Source organism: Mirounga angustirostris, unplaced genomic scaffold, assembly GCF_029215605.1.
Source record: "Mirounga angustirostris isolate CCGP_5_RB_7025 unplaced genomic scaffold, mMirAng1.0.hap1 SCAF_9, whole genome shotgun sequence".
Classification (NCBI taxonomy): Eukaryota; Metazoa; Chordata; class Mammalia; order Carnivora; family Phocidae; genus Mirounga; species Mirounga angustirostris.
In genome coordinates, this window is record NW_026991717.1 from 122,310,635 (window position 1) to 122,324,513 (window position 13,879).

The 13,879-nt window shown below is 35.4% G+C and overlaps 1 long non-coding RNA gene across 1 annotated transcript in view; it reads right to left on the minus strand.

Annotated features, from left to right (window-relative positions):
- LOC123861841 (uncharacterized) overlaps positions 1 to 13,879 on the minus strand; it is a 184,012-nt gene that overhangs the window by 29,866 nt on the left and 140,267 nt on the right. The window contains exons 3-4 of the long non-coding RNA XR_008508165.2: positions 13,324 to 13,418; positions 12,625 to 12,688 (exon numbers count right to left, since the gene is read on the minus strand). This is a non-coding gene — a long non-coding RNA (uncharacterized LOC123861841). The remainder of the gene's footprint in view (positions 1 to 12,624; positions 12,689 to 13,323; positions 13,419 to 13,879) is intronic.

Consider the following 13,879-nt stretch of genomic DNA (forward strand, 5'->3'; position numbering starts at 1 on the left):
ATATATATGGTACTGCAAAGTTTATGTTTAACTGACTAGAAAAATTTTGAGTACCTAATTTTTTATCAATCCTTAAGTAATATATTATGAATTCTTCTTATCCATTCACTTTTTAGGAATTTAGCAAATTCCTCAATGGCCTCTGACAAACACTTTAGTTACCAATTGGGGGGATTAAGTAGTACAAACTTCCAATTATAAAACAAGTAAGTCATGGAGATGAAAAGTTCAGCATAGGGAATACAGTTAATAATACTATAATATCTTTGGATGGTGACAGATTATGACTACCATTATCATGGTGAGCATTTCATAATTTTTATAATTGTTGAATCCCTATGTTGTATACCTGAAATTAATATTTTATATCAATGTACTTCAATTAAATATACATATGACTCAAATTTAATATTTCTATGACTATGTCTCAATTAATCTGAGTTAGTATGATTTAATGTCATTCCTATTTAGCTGCTAGGTAAAAGGCCCAATTTTTCTACATATCCTGGATACTCCTAAATAATTAACTTTTATTAGTCAATATCAGTAATTATACCCATTTGAGATCTCAGACAGACTATTTTGATTTCTGTTCTCTATAAAAACAGGCTGCCCAAATTATTTCCAACAGTAGAACAGTTGTCAAAATATTTCAAAAGCATTTAACCAGATTTTTAACTCTGCAGAGACGACTGTTTTAATTTATTCATACCAGGACACTGGAATCTTGATGCTACCTACAGTTGCCTTTTGAAGTGTTTGCCAAGAAAACAAAAGTAGAACCTAGACCAAAAATCCACTGTTTTATTTATGAATAGATGATGTGAAATAAGAATTTAGATGTAAGGTAAAAGAATGAAAGGAATTTGTTGTTTTTTTAACCAGAGCATCAACTTAACCAAAAGCAGAGATATCTAGGTATGTGTAATAGAGGCAATTAAGAAGTCATTTTAAAAATGATATGAATTTATATGGCTACCCTCCAGAAGAGCTAAAATAAAAAGATAGAAAAAAACAAAATTGGTGAGGCAAGTTAAGGATGAAGAGCAAGTTAAGGATGAAGAGCACTGCTCGTGGTGTATAAATGGATACAACCGCTTTGGAAAATTGCTTAACAATATCTACATACCTTATGACTTAGCAATTCTACTCCCAGGTATAAACTCAACAGAAATGTACCATATGTTCACAAAAAAAATGCAGTACAATATTCATAGAAGCACACTTCATAATTGTCCAAAACAAGATACTTCTCAAAAATACATCAGTAGTGGAGTGAATCAATAAATTACAGGATATTTTCACAATGAAATACTATGTGACAATGAATATAAACAATCTACAACTACAGGCAACTATATCGATGGTCTCTTACAAACAAAACAGGTTAGTGAAAGAAGCCAGATACAAGAGTATATACTGTATTATTCCATTTGTATCCAGTAAAAAAAAAAAAAAAAAGAGGGGGGAATCTAATCTATATTGTTAGAAGTTGAGATAGTGGTTAGTCATGGCAGGTGGTTAGAAAGAGCTACACGGGGGTTCCTGGTATGCCAGTATTGTTCTATTTCTTGATTTGAGTGTTGGTTACAAAAATTAAGTTCAAGTTTATTAAAATCCACCAAGCTATTTAATCATGCTCTGTGTACATTTTTTAAAATAGACATTTTTTTAGAGCAGTTTTAGTTTCACAGAAAAATTGAGGGGAAGGTACAGAGATTTACCATACAATCCCTGACCCCACATATCCCCCTGAAGAGCCTCCCCTATTAACATCCCTCACCAGAGTGGTAAATTTGTTATAATTGATGAACCTACATTGACATATTGTTATTATCCCAAGTCCATACTTTACATTAGCGTTCACTTTTGGTTAAGGGGTCTCTGCCTTTTCGTGGCTCGACAGCTCATTTCTTTGCAGCACTGAATAATATTCCATTGTCTAGGTTTAATACAATTTATCCATTCACCTACTGAAGGACATCTTTGTTTCTTCTAAGTTTTGGCAATTAAGAATATAGCTACTCTATGCATCCATGTCCTGGTTTTTGTGGGGATATAAGTTTTCAGCTCCTTTGAGTAAATACCAAAAAGCATGGTTGCTGGATCATATGGCAAGAGTAGTTTTATCTTTATAAGAAATGGTCAAATTGTCTTTCATAGTGGCTGTACCACTTTGCATACACACCAGCAATGAATGAGAGCTCTTGTTGATCCACATCCTTGCTAACATTTGGTGTCAGAGTTCTGGATTTTGACCATTCTAATAGGGGTGTAGTGATATCTCATTTTTGTTTTAATTTGCATGCCCCTAATGACATATGATGTGGAGCATCTTTTCATATGCCATTTGTCATCTGTATTTCTTCTTTGGTGAGATGTCTTTCAAAGTCTTTGGCCCATTTTTTTTTTTTTAAGAAATGTTTTTTTTTTTAAGATTTATTTATTTATTTGAGAGAGCGAGAATGAGAGAGAGTACATGAGAGGGGGGAGGGTCAGAGGGAGAAGCAGGCTCCTCGCTGAGCAGGGAGCCCGACATGGGACTCGATCCCAGGACTCCAGGATCATGACCTGAGCCGAAGGCAGTCGCCTAACCAACTGAGCCACCCAGGTGCCCCGGGCCATTTTTTTTTAATTGAATTGTTCATTCTCTTATTCTTGAGTTTTGAGAGTTCTTTTTAGGGGCGCCTGGGTGACTCAGTTGGTAAAGTGTCTGCCTTCGGCTCAGGTCATGATCTCAGGGTCCTGAGATCTGGGATCGGGCTCCCTGCTCAACAGGGAGTCTGTTCCTTGCTCTCCTTCTGCCCATCCCACCCCTCCGCCCTGCTCAAGCTCTCTCTCTCTCAAATAAATGAATAAACTCTTTAAAAAAAAATAAGAGTTCTTTGTATATTGTGGTAACAGTCCTTTTCAAATATTTTTTCCCAGCCTGTGACATTGTTTTTGAATCCATGTACTTTTCAGCATTTACATTATATCATTATTTTGTTTTAAGAATTTTACCTTTGTTATTGTGGCATAGATACATAATGCAAAATTAACTGAATTTAACCATTTTTAAGTGTACAGTTCAGTGGCACTAAGTACATTCACATTGTTGTGCAATCATCACCACTACCTATCTCCAGAATTTTTTCACCATCCCAAACTTAAACTCTGTCCATTAAACTGTAACTTTCCATTTCCCTTTTCCCCCAGCCCTGAAAACTACTATTCTATCCCTATGAATTTGACTATTCTAGGTATCTCATATAATTGTAATCATACCAAATTTGTCCTTTTGTGTCTGACTTACTTCACTTAGCTTAGGGGTACAAGTGGAAATAGAAATGGAGATGAAGATTACGAAATTTGTCCTTTTGTGTCTGACTTACTTCACTTCAACAAGATTCATCCATCTTGTTGCATGTGTTAGAATTGTGTACCTTTTTAAGGACTGAATAATATTTCATAGTATGTCATCATTTTAAAATGTCATATAAATGGTCTTCACATCAAAGTCATGAAGCCAAACATCCTTGGCCAACTAGCTGATACCATGAGCAATTTGGCCAGAATTATATGTAAATGATGTATGTGATCACTTCTGTAGCATTATTTGAGGGAACTGAGAGTGTCCTTGTATTCTTAAATGTCTCCCTTCCTCACTTATGATACGTTATTTAAAATTCTACACAGGCTATTTCTAAACTCAAATATTCCTGGAAGAGAGTAACTTATTAAGACAGTAACATCTTAGGATGGTTTAGATATACTACTTTCTTTTGTGAGAGGAGAGATCTTAAGAGGGAAAGAAAGAAAACATTTCTTCTGTTTCAAGTATTCTGTGAAGTGTCATGTTATGCTCATATCAGCTCCATAAAGCAGGACTGATAATCTTGGAAATGAGGAAGTAGAGACTCAGGTTCAGCAACTGGGACCAGATAAACAACTGCTATATGGGAAACTGGATTTCATTTTCAGGTCCAATACTTTCTTACTACACCATGCTGCCTACCAGAAAGAGATAGGATTTATGAAAGAGGAAGTAAAAGAAAGAAAATACCAAGAATAACTCTATCAACTTCCTAAGTTTGTCTAAAACTAGCAAAGGTTGTCATTTCAACTGGTCTATTTCACAGAAGTTGCTTCTTATCATGAAATGACTAACATACACACATTAAAACTAATTTAAAATTTAGTCCATACTGAACTTTCCCAATAAAAAAAAAAAAAAAGATTTACTGAGGGGAAAAAAAAGTATCTGATTGATTCATTGGATTCCAGGGAAGTCCTCTACCTCTAACCATTATGTCCACAGTGGCTCCCGTGGATTACTTTTTTCTCTATGGATGAGAGGGGGAAAAAAATGCCAGGCTTATGTTTGGAAAGTCATGTCACTGTTTGAAATCCTTATTCTTAGGAATTTCTTCCTTAGACATTAACAAAAATCTTCTTGCTTTAAAACTATTTTTCAGAATAGATGGAGACTAACTGGCCAGTATTTTTCAAGATTCTATCCTAGAAGATTCTCAAACAGCTTTCTTTCCCCAGGTGAGATAATGTTAATGACTTTCATCGTATCTCCTAAAATAATCAGAATTTTCTTAGACTTTAGTAAGAAGTGTCAAGACTGAGAAAGAAACAGTTCATCTGCAGCTATTCAGCATCAGCCATGATTCATAAATGCCAAGTGCATCTGCTAACATCAAGCATAAACATGAAAGTAGCTTTATTAGTTTAGGCACATTAAACTGAAATAACCTAAACTGATATTAATTAAAACATGGGAAGACATAGCTATATCACCCAGATTTTAAAATGTATCTTACTATAGTGTTGTAATTTTATAGACTGAATTATATAGACAGAGATACAGATAGAGATAGGGGTACAAGTGGAAATAGAAATGGAGATGAAGATTATGAAATTAGATTGCTTTAGATAAGACCTGAAAAAAAAAATCACAAAATCTATTGTTAAGATCTTTATAAAGCCCTAAAATCAACTGTAGAGGAATCACAAAAGTTCTCAACTCTGCAGAATGAAATAAAGTCTTTCATGTGTTTCTTTGAAATATAAACAAATCACGATATCGTTGTTGCCGCCTGTTACCCTACAGTATAGAAGTCAAGCAATATTAGATCATACAATAGCCCAAGAAAAACCACTTCTCCCTTTGACCTAGTTTCAAAAGCATTTTCCCCTGGCTTTGAAGATGAATAAATATGCTTGTTAAAATACTAGATCAGGCCATCCACTCTTAGTAATGGATTCTATTAATTATCAACTAGTCCCTATTAAAGTGATTTTAAAATTTACTTGGAAAAAATTCTTTATTGTATAAGCCTTCTAATGTCTCTCTTTTTTTTCTACCAAATGATTGCATATTGGTTGCTCAAGAGATTACTAGTTATGCTTAGCTTTTGATTATCCCTTTAATAGAAACAAAGCTGAACAATATTCCCAATGCTCTACAAGTATCATGATTAAGAAACTTAAAAATAACCTCCCCTCTAAACCCCCTTAGTTATTCCATAAAGTTTAAATACTGGAACTACCATTTTCTTTAATAAAGATATTTCTACAAAACAGCCATTATTATCCATTATATTTCTTAAGTACCACTATGCTTGTTATATAAGCAAGATTTATAGGAGGTAAATTTTTGCCCAGCAACAGCCAAAGGAAAGGATTGTTAGCCATAATCCTTAATTCTATTAAGACAGAAAATATTGGCAAAGAGATTGTGATTATTTCCTTTCAAATTGGTTGGCATTTCCTAGCTCCAGATGCACTAGACATTTGAAACTGACTTGGGAGAATAAGTAATTTCATACTTTCTGTCTAATAAATGGTTCAGTAGTCCTGCCCTTTAATATACTTTAAGTTCATGTGCTAATTGAATAATACAAATTTTAAGATAAGAATACATTTGCAAATGTAGCATATCCCCATTTCTATTTGGTGATATATATAATTGGTTTTGGAAATGTTTAATTTACCAGTATCGAAAAGGTTGTGCCTAAAAAAATCAAGTTGTTTATCCTCTCAGTAGTTTAATAATGATAATTTTTTTAATTGAGTTTTATACATAGGCAGTCAATATTAATTATTACTATGAATCTGAATGTTTAGAAATTTATCAGATTATTTACAATTAAAATAAAGAATACCTGAAGACTTGGTTGACTATTACAATTGCTTTCTTATGAAAGAGAAAACATTTATCAAAGTGCATCTTTCTTTTGGTATATCATAGTACTAATTGTGTTCTACAAAATATTTAGCAAAGAGGAATATTAAAACCAAGAAAAAAACTATCTTTTGGTTTAATAGGCAATGATGATTTCTACTAGACTCTTTCACCCTGTTGCCATTCTACTACTATTACCTATTTCTACTAGACTCTTTCACCCTGTTGCCATTCTACTACTATTACAACGATATCGTGATACCCATTAGGTGTCGCCTACCTAATGGGTAACAAACTTGCAACCCTGTGAAGAAAGGGTTTATGGATGAGAACACCTAAATTTTAGAGAAGTTATATAAGTTGATTGAGGTCACATTGCAGACAATGACAGAAACTTGATTCAACTTCAAGTGGATCTAATTCAAAAATTACATGGACCTTTTTTCATTATTCCATTACATTATGCTTTTCTCTATAGCCAGCAACAACTAATGCTATTCTCAATACCACCATCACCATGATCTTGCCTCCTAATCCCTTGAACTATATACATCTAAACCCTCACAACAAAATAGTACGCATGCTCTCAGGCGATTTAAAGTAGAATTGGGGGTTCCAGGGAACAGAGCCTAACTTGAAGGTGAATTCAAATCTGGATATTTAAAAAGCTACAAAAAAGAAGCTTATTCTGCATAATAGAAGCCTCCAAGAACAATAAATGTCAGGGTAAAAGGGACAGAAAAAGCAGAGTGTGGCCCAGATGTTCTCAAATGCACCAGCTCTGTGCTATCTCTGTGTCAGGGGTACCCCTGTTGTCTCACAGTTCTTCTAAAGAATCCATCTACACCAAAGTACTCAGGAGCAGCGCAGATTTTACTGAAGATTTTGTAGCGAAGATGGAGGAGGAGATTTAAATTACACATCTCTCCAAAGCCTTTAAAGGCTTCTATTAGATGTTTCTTTTCTTTTCCAAATCACTACCAAGACTTTTTTTTTTTTGTCTCGCCTCTTTCTCCACATGCTAGCCAACCTTGCTTATTCTTCTCTTTCCACCCTAAATTCTCAGAATCTTCAAGCACATCTCCCTTCAGAATGCTGAAATTTTCAGCTCTGCCTCAGGGACTACCTCCAAATTGCACTCAATCCCCTTGACATGCAGAAAAATAAAGGCCTTCTGATTTACATCACTCATCCTCCATAAAGGCAATGAGAAATTATAGTATTTTCTGAAATAAACTTGGCTCTCCAGAATCAGTGTCCATAAAAATTTATCCAGAATCACTGTTCATGAACATTATGTGGACTGATGCTATTCTCTACATAAACTCTGCCTGTCTCCATGTTCATTCTAGATGTCCTCACCTCAATCTCACTCTCACCCTCACTTATTTCAAATCCTGAACCTCGAGTCTGACTTTGGCCAAAAATCAGAATGGACCCTGCTTCCAAAGATGTGCACCAATAAAAATCAGCAACACCACATTTATTTAGCATTTCCTGTGCACTTGGCAGTCTGGTGAACACTTTAAAAATAAGGAATTTAAACCTCCCAAGAAGTCTATGAAGTAGATATCCATGTTCACATCTGCCCCTTGGCCTTTCCCTTGCATGAAACAAGACTTTCATCTTGGTGTTCACACATTAGTGATAAAGAGACAGTTTGCTCCGTAAGCAGCCAGGAACAGCACAGATATGTAGGTAACAATTACTTCGTACTCACATCTTAATGATTTAATGGGACAAAGAAAGTATGCCATTTTTTAAATTTAATTCACTTAAGTTATGTAGTGCTAAATAACTTCTCAAATGGTGTCGCCTACCTAATCTTCCCCAATCTTCACAGTAACATTGAGAAGCAAATATTGTTATGATCCCATTTTCACAGACCAGGAAAGGAGACTCATAGATGTTAAGAAACCTACACAAAAACCTATTAGCAAATGACAGATGTAACAGATGTCTTATAATCTCCCTCCAGACCTATGCACTTTGAACAATATCATGACTCTATGTAACTGTGTATATTAGCTATATAGGATAGTTAACTATATAACTATATAAACACACACAAACACAGAGTAGTATGTGTTGTAGGGGCCAAGGCCAAGATGGGTCACTTTGGCATGAACATTATTTTGAGCTGAAGGCAATGTAGACCCCTGCAGTTTCAAGAAAAACTTTTGCCCCTCCCTTAACTACAAAGCAGAATCTAAATTGGGCATCTTCCTCAGAATAAGGGTTATTAGCAAAGTTAATTTTTATGTAAGTGACCCATTTGCAAGGCAAGGTAACATCTAATTACTGAACATCAGCTCTTCTTATTGCCCTGTGAATTGCATTCTTCTGAATTCCCAGACCCCTACCTTTTTCTCCTTAATTCAGGATGACATATATACCTCATTTTGCCTGACTATCTTTGGAATTTCCATGTCTTTGTGGATTCCCCATGCATATGCTATTAAATTTTATTTTCTCCTATTAATTGGTCTGATTCTTAGTCCTGCTAGAAGGACCTTTGAGGGGACAAGAATTCTTGCTTACTGACAGTGTGTATATGTGTGTGATTGTGTGTGCCAAAGAAATGGCACCTGGCTTAACAAGGCTGACTTATTTAATGCAGAGACTAATAGCTCAACAGCTACTCCTCTGAAAAAGTAAAAAGTTCAAGTATAGTGAACTGACTCAGAAATTCATAACTATAACATGTAAAATTGCTTTTAATTTCATCATTTAAAGCTCATATTTTTCATCTGTAAACTAGAGGTTATTATTATTATAGGATTTTGTATTATTTCAAAAAATACAACTTTACTTTGATTTATGTATGGATGGGTACTGGGGGTGGGGGTACCACAGTGTTTTCAGAGCTGACAGCTTCTAAAATTTTGAACCCAGAGCTGAAAATATAGATCATTCCTTCACACAATGTCTACTGAAAGGAGAAAAATAGGGTGGTAGCTAGGTAGGTAAGGAGCAATCTGAATGGGAAGGAAAACTGAAATCAAGACAACTTAACATATATTACATGTATTACCAAGTGAATATGAACTGCAAAGTGTAGATGAAGTTACAAATACAAAAGAACTTCCAAGAAATGAGATGACAATCATAACATTTCTCTCACACAAGACAATTTGCCAAGAACATTATATGCATCATTTGTTTAATCCTCACATTGATTACACAAGGTATTTTATTATTATCATCTGCATTTTGTAGACAAGACAGTAGGCCTGAAGGGGTTATGCAAGAGCCCTAAGTCACCAGCCTGTGAATGGTATTAGCCACCATTTCCAAAGTGTGGCCACTACTAGCAACATTCTCTCAGGCAAAAGGGAAGGTGCGGTGGGAAGAGCTAAAAGTGGAGCAGCCAATCCACATGAATTTACAAAACAAAGAAATTAGAGTAATTTCAAACTCAGAAGTTGAAAAAAAAAAAGGAGTAATTCATGGCAGCTCAAACATTAGAAACAGGAAGTTCTGTAGCAACAGGGGCTTAATAAAAGAATAAAATATAGATAGATAAAATGTATAATTTAACAAATGTGTTCAAGCTGGCTCTTCCTGTGGAGCAGCTATGTGGGGGGAGGGGAGGGGAGTGGAGGGGAATCATGACTTAAAAAGACACCAGAGGGGTGCCTGGGTGGCTCAGCCGTTAAGCGTTCGCCTTCAGCTCAGGTCATGCTCCCAGGGTCCTGGGATCGAGCCCCGCATCAGGCTCCCTGCTCAACCAGAAGCCTGCTTCTCCTTCTCCCAATCCCCCTGCTTGTGTTCCCTCTTCTGCTGTCTCTCTCTCTGTCAAATAAATAAATAAAATCTTTAAAAAAAAAAAAAAAAAGACACCAGAGACGTATCCTAAGAGTATTGCAAGGAATTCTCGCTGAGAACAATGAAAAGAGAATAGGAAAAAGTTTCAATGTCATAAAATCTCAAACATTTGGGCAAGAATTAGAGTTAACTGCTTGAAATAAGGTTTGGAAAATGATTCTTTAGCTAATATCTTCTTAGAAAAAACAGAAGAACATTAGGTAATTTAATCACAATTACAAGGAAGGTTTATATAAAATTTCCTGTTTCTCAAAGCCTCACCTTAACTCTTGCTATTCACATCACCATTTTTGATTCCAGAGTACTGGAAACCAAGACTGTGCAATCACAAATAGAAAGTAAACATGCCGTGGTGAGTTTGTTTTCCCTTACTCAGGGTTTTCCTGTGGGGTGTATATGGTAGGAGTTACATCATGCATAGCCAATTGTATTCAGTTCATCAGCTGATTATAGACATCCCTTCCAGGAAAGCTTCCATCCCTGATATGCTCAACTCTATTACCCAACTCTGAGGCACAATGAAAGATTCATGAGGACAATGACGTATAGAGGTGTGAAATGCGAGATACCCAGGAGAAGATGAAATTCATTGCTCAATCACAATGTGTTTTATATAATACAGTGTGGCAAGCCACATACATGATCAAAAACATATCTTTATAAACTATGGCACCTCATACTTTAGTTATCATTTCTGCAAAGTAATACCTCACCTAGGCAGAATGCTCATGATGAACAGAAGATGGTCATCTCTCTGAACAGCTAGTATGCACTTACTTCCAAAGCTCGTACCTAAAACTTCCACATTTCATTCAGTGAAAAGTTTATTGGACTCTCACTTAGAGCCTTCTTATTTTTACTTTACACACAATTCTATTAATCTAATTCAAAATTAGACAGTCTCTCCCACGTATTAGTTGGTGAGGAATTTCATATTTCAAAGCCTCCATTGATTCACCTATAAAATGGGTATTTCACAGAATAGGTATGAAAATGTAATCAGCACATTGATGTAAAGTATAAACACAAAGCAAGTGCCCTAGAGTTTAAATGCAGATATTTTTTCATAGAACCTGATACCACATTGTGAACCAACTACCTTATCTGAGCCTCTGAGTAAAAGCAAACCTTTCCAATGCCAAAAAAAAATGGGCTATTCTGGAATTCTTGAGAGACTGATTATATATCGATCTCCACAGGGGAAACTCCCTAGGGAATTTTCAAAGGTAACTGTAATTTATAGGATTGCCTTTTATTGCTAGTGTTGATATCTCCCTAAGAATTCAAACTGCATGGCAATCTTAACCTAATGAGCACAGGAGTAAAGAGCTCTTCCTAAGCTCATTGCACTACATTATAGCACAGGATAATCAATGCTCATGATGATGAATAAAGCCATCAAGAAAGTGTTAAGTATATGTTCTTTAATGCTCTGAGAAAGAAGACAAAGTAAAGAGGCATGTTTAGAAAGATCACCCCTTTAAAAACCTAAAATTTAAACAGCATTTTTTTCAGGAAACTTAGAGGTTTCAGTCAAGAAATTTCATTCATTCGGGGCACCTGGGTGGCTCAGTCGGTTAAGCGGCTGCCTTCGGCTCAGGTCATGATCCTGGAGTACCGAGATCGAGTCCCGCATCGGGCTCCCTGCTCAGCGGGGAGTCTGCTTCTCCTTCTGACCCTCCCCTCTCTCATGCTCTCTGTCTCATTCTCTCTCTCAAATAAATAAATAAAATCTTTAAAAAAAAAAAAAGAAATCTCATTCATTCCAAACAGAGCTGATCACAATGTCAGAATATAGGACCACTGTCTTCCCATTCATTTATATAAATGGTTTAATATATTAATGGTTTAATGAGTTTTCAGGACTTGAACTCAAGACTACCAAGGTAATTCTTCTTTAGGTGGAAAAAAGCAGTTACCTAAACATACACCCTTTCATGACCTTTGCTTACTGTACTAAGTTGTTTATCTTTTTTTATTGATTTGTAGGAGCTCTTTAGAAAGGCCCTTGAGGATATTAAGGATATGAGCCTTTGCTTCTGAATTTTAAATAAATTTCCACAGTTTACCCTTTGTTTTATGGGTTTGTTTGTTTGTGGGTTTTTTTTGCCAGAAGTCGTAAATTTTAGTGTAATGAAATATGACATATTTTTCTCTTATGATCCCTGAGTTGCTCTCACGTAAAGGGAAACCTTTTCCAATCTGAGATGATTAAAATATCCTCCTATACTTTCTCCTATTACCCTGTGTGACTTTAGTTGCACATTTAAGTCATTAATCCAATTGTAGCTTATGTTTGCATTAGGCAAGGTAAACAAATTCCCAATAAAACATCTTGTTTGAAAATATAATTCTTTGCTTCTTAATCCATGCAGATAAAAGCATGGATTTTTACACTATGCATAGGAAAAATAAGTGGAGTAAATTTTTCATGTTATTCTAAATTATCAAACATTCATATCTGTTAAAATAAGTACACATTTTGGTGTCGTGATGAGAAGGAAAAGGGAACTAACACTTACAAAATGCCGAAAATGTGCCATGCACTGTCCTGGGGACACTATATACACCATTTCATCGAATTCAAATGAAGCAGAGATTCAGAAGGGATGACAACTTACCCCCCAGTCACGTGGAGCAATGGTTCAAAACCAGCTTGTTCTAACCTCAAAATGTAGATTCTTTCTGCACAAAGACACAGAAATGTTACAACATGTCTAAGGGATGCAAGATTATAATATTTAATGGTTAATGCTATTTTTTCCCAAATGCTAAGTAGCCCATTTAATGCTTTGGATAACAGTTACTATCATCATGTTGTATCAATTATAAAGTGCAAAAATGGTAATATAAACGGAATTCTATTCCTGAGTAAGATGAGGGCTGGAAAATGTATTATTGTCTCTTTTTCTAATTCTGTGTTCTGAATTTCGAGACTGGAACTTAGTACAGAGGTGACATGATAATCCACAAAAGTTCTAGGCAGTTGGGTAATTTTGTACTTCTAGGTATTGCTCCCATCCTCTATACACTCATCCACAATGATTAAGGACCTAGGTATAACCACTTTGTGAAGTAAAATCAAAATAAAGTAAATTCTGTTGTTTGCACATATAGCCCAAAAGAAATATTTATGTTAATGTTATGCACACTATTTTTCCTATTAATACCATGTCAACACAAAGGTTTATAGCACTTTATTACATGAAACACATCACCACATACATTATCACGATTGATTTCCACAATCACGGCATAAAAGGAAAAGCAGGGCAGACATTATTTCCTTTGCTTTACAAGGTAACTGAAGTTGCACTTACCTAGATCCCAAGGCAGGGAAACAAATGAATGAAGGAGCAGGAGCTACAACTCAGCTCCTGGGATTCCTGATTCAGTTCTTCCCCTTGCTGTACTCCTTTAAAAAGAAAAGAAAAACTAGCTTTAATTTTAAAATTCAATGAAAGTCTAATAAAATAATTTTAAATGATTTATTTTATTAACATCTGCCCTATAAACCTACCCTCTTATAAAAAGAGATAGTGTAATCTCAGTCCCTAGAGCTATTTGAGAAGTTAACAGGACAAATATCTGTCCTTGAGGATTGAGAAAAATAGCAGGTTGACAAGAAGGTCTGCTGGGTTTCATACTAAGCCAATAATGAATAGTCATAAAGGATTTACAACTTTCATATCTTTTTGGGAAAAGTTCAATTCCTGACATGCTGATAGACCTACTATATACAGAGCATTCGGAGGGGTACTAAGAAAATACAGTGGTAAGTGAGATGTTTGAAACCAATATTTCCTGTGGCTGTCTCTGAGAGTGTGGGGCTTAGGGGAGTTCATCGACATAATTCTATCTCCAAATTTTTATCTA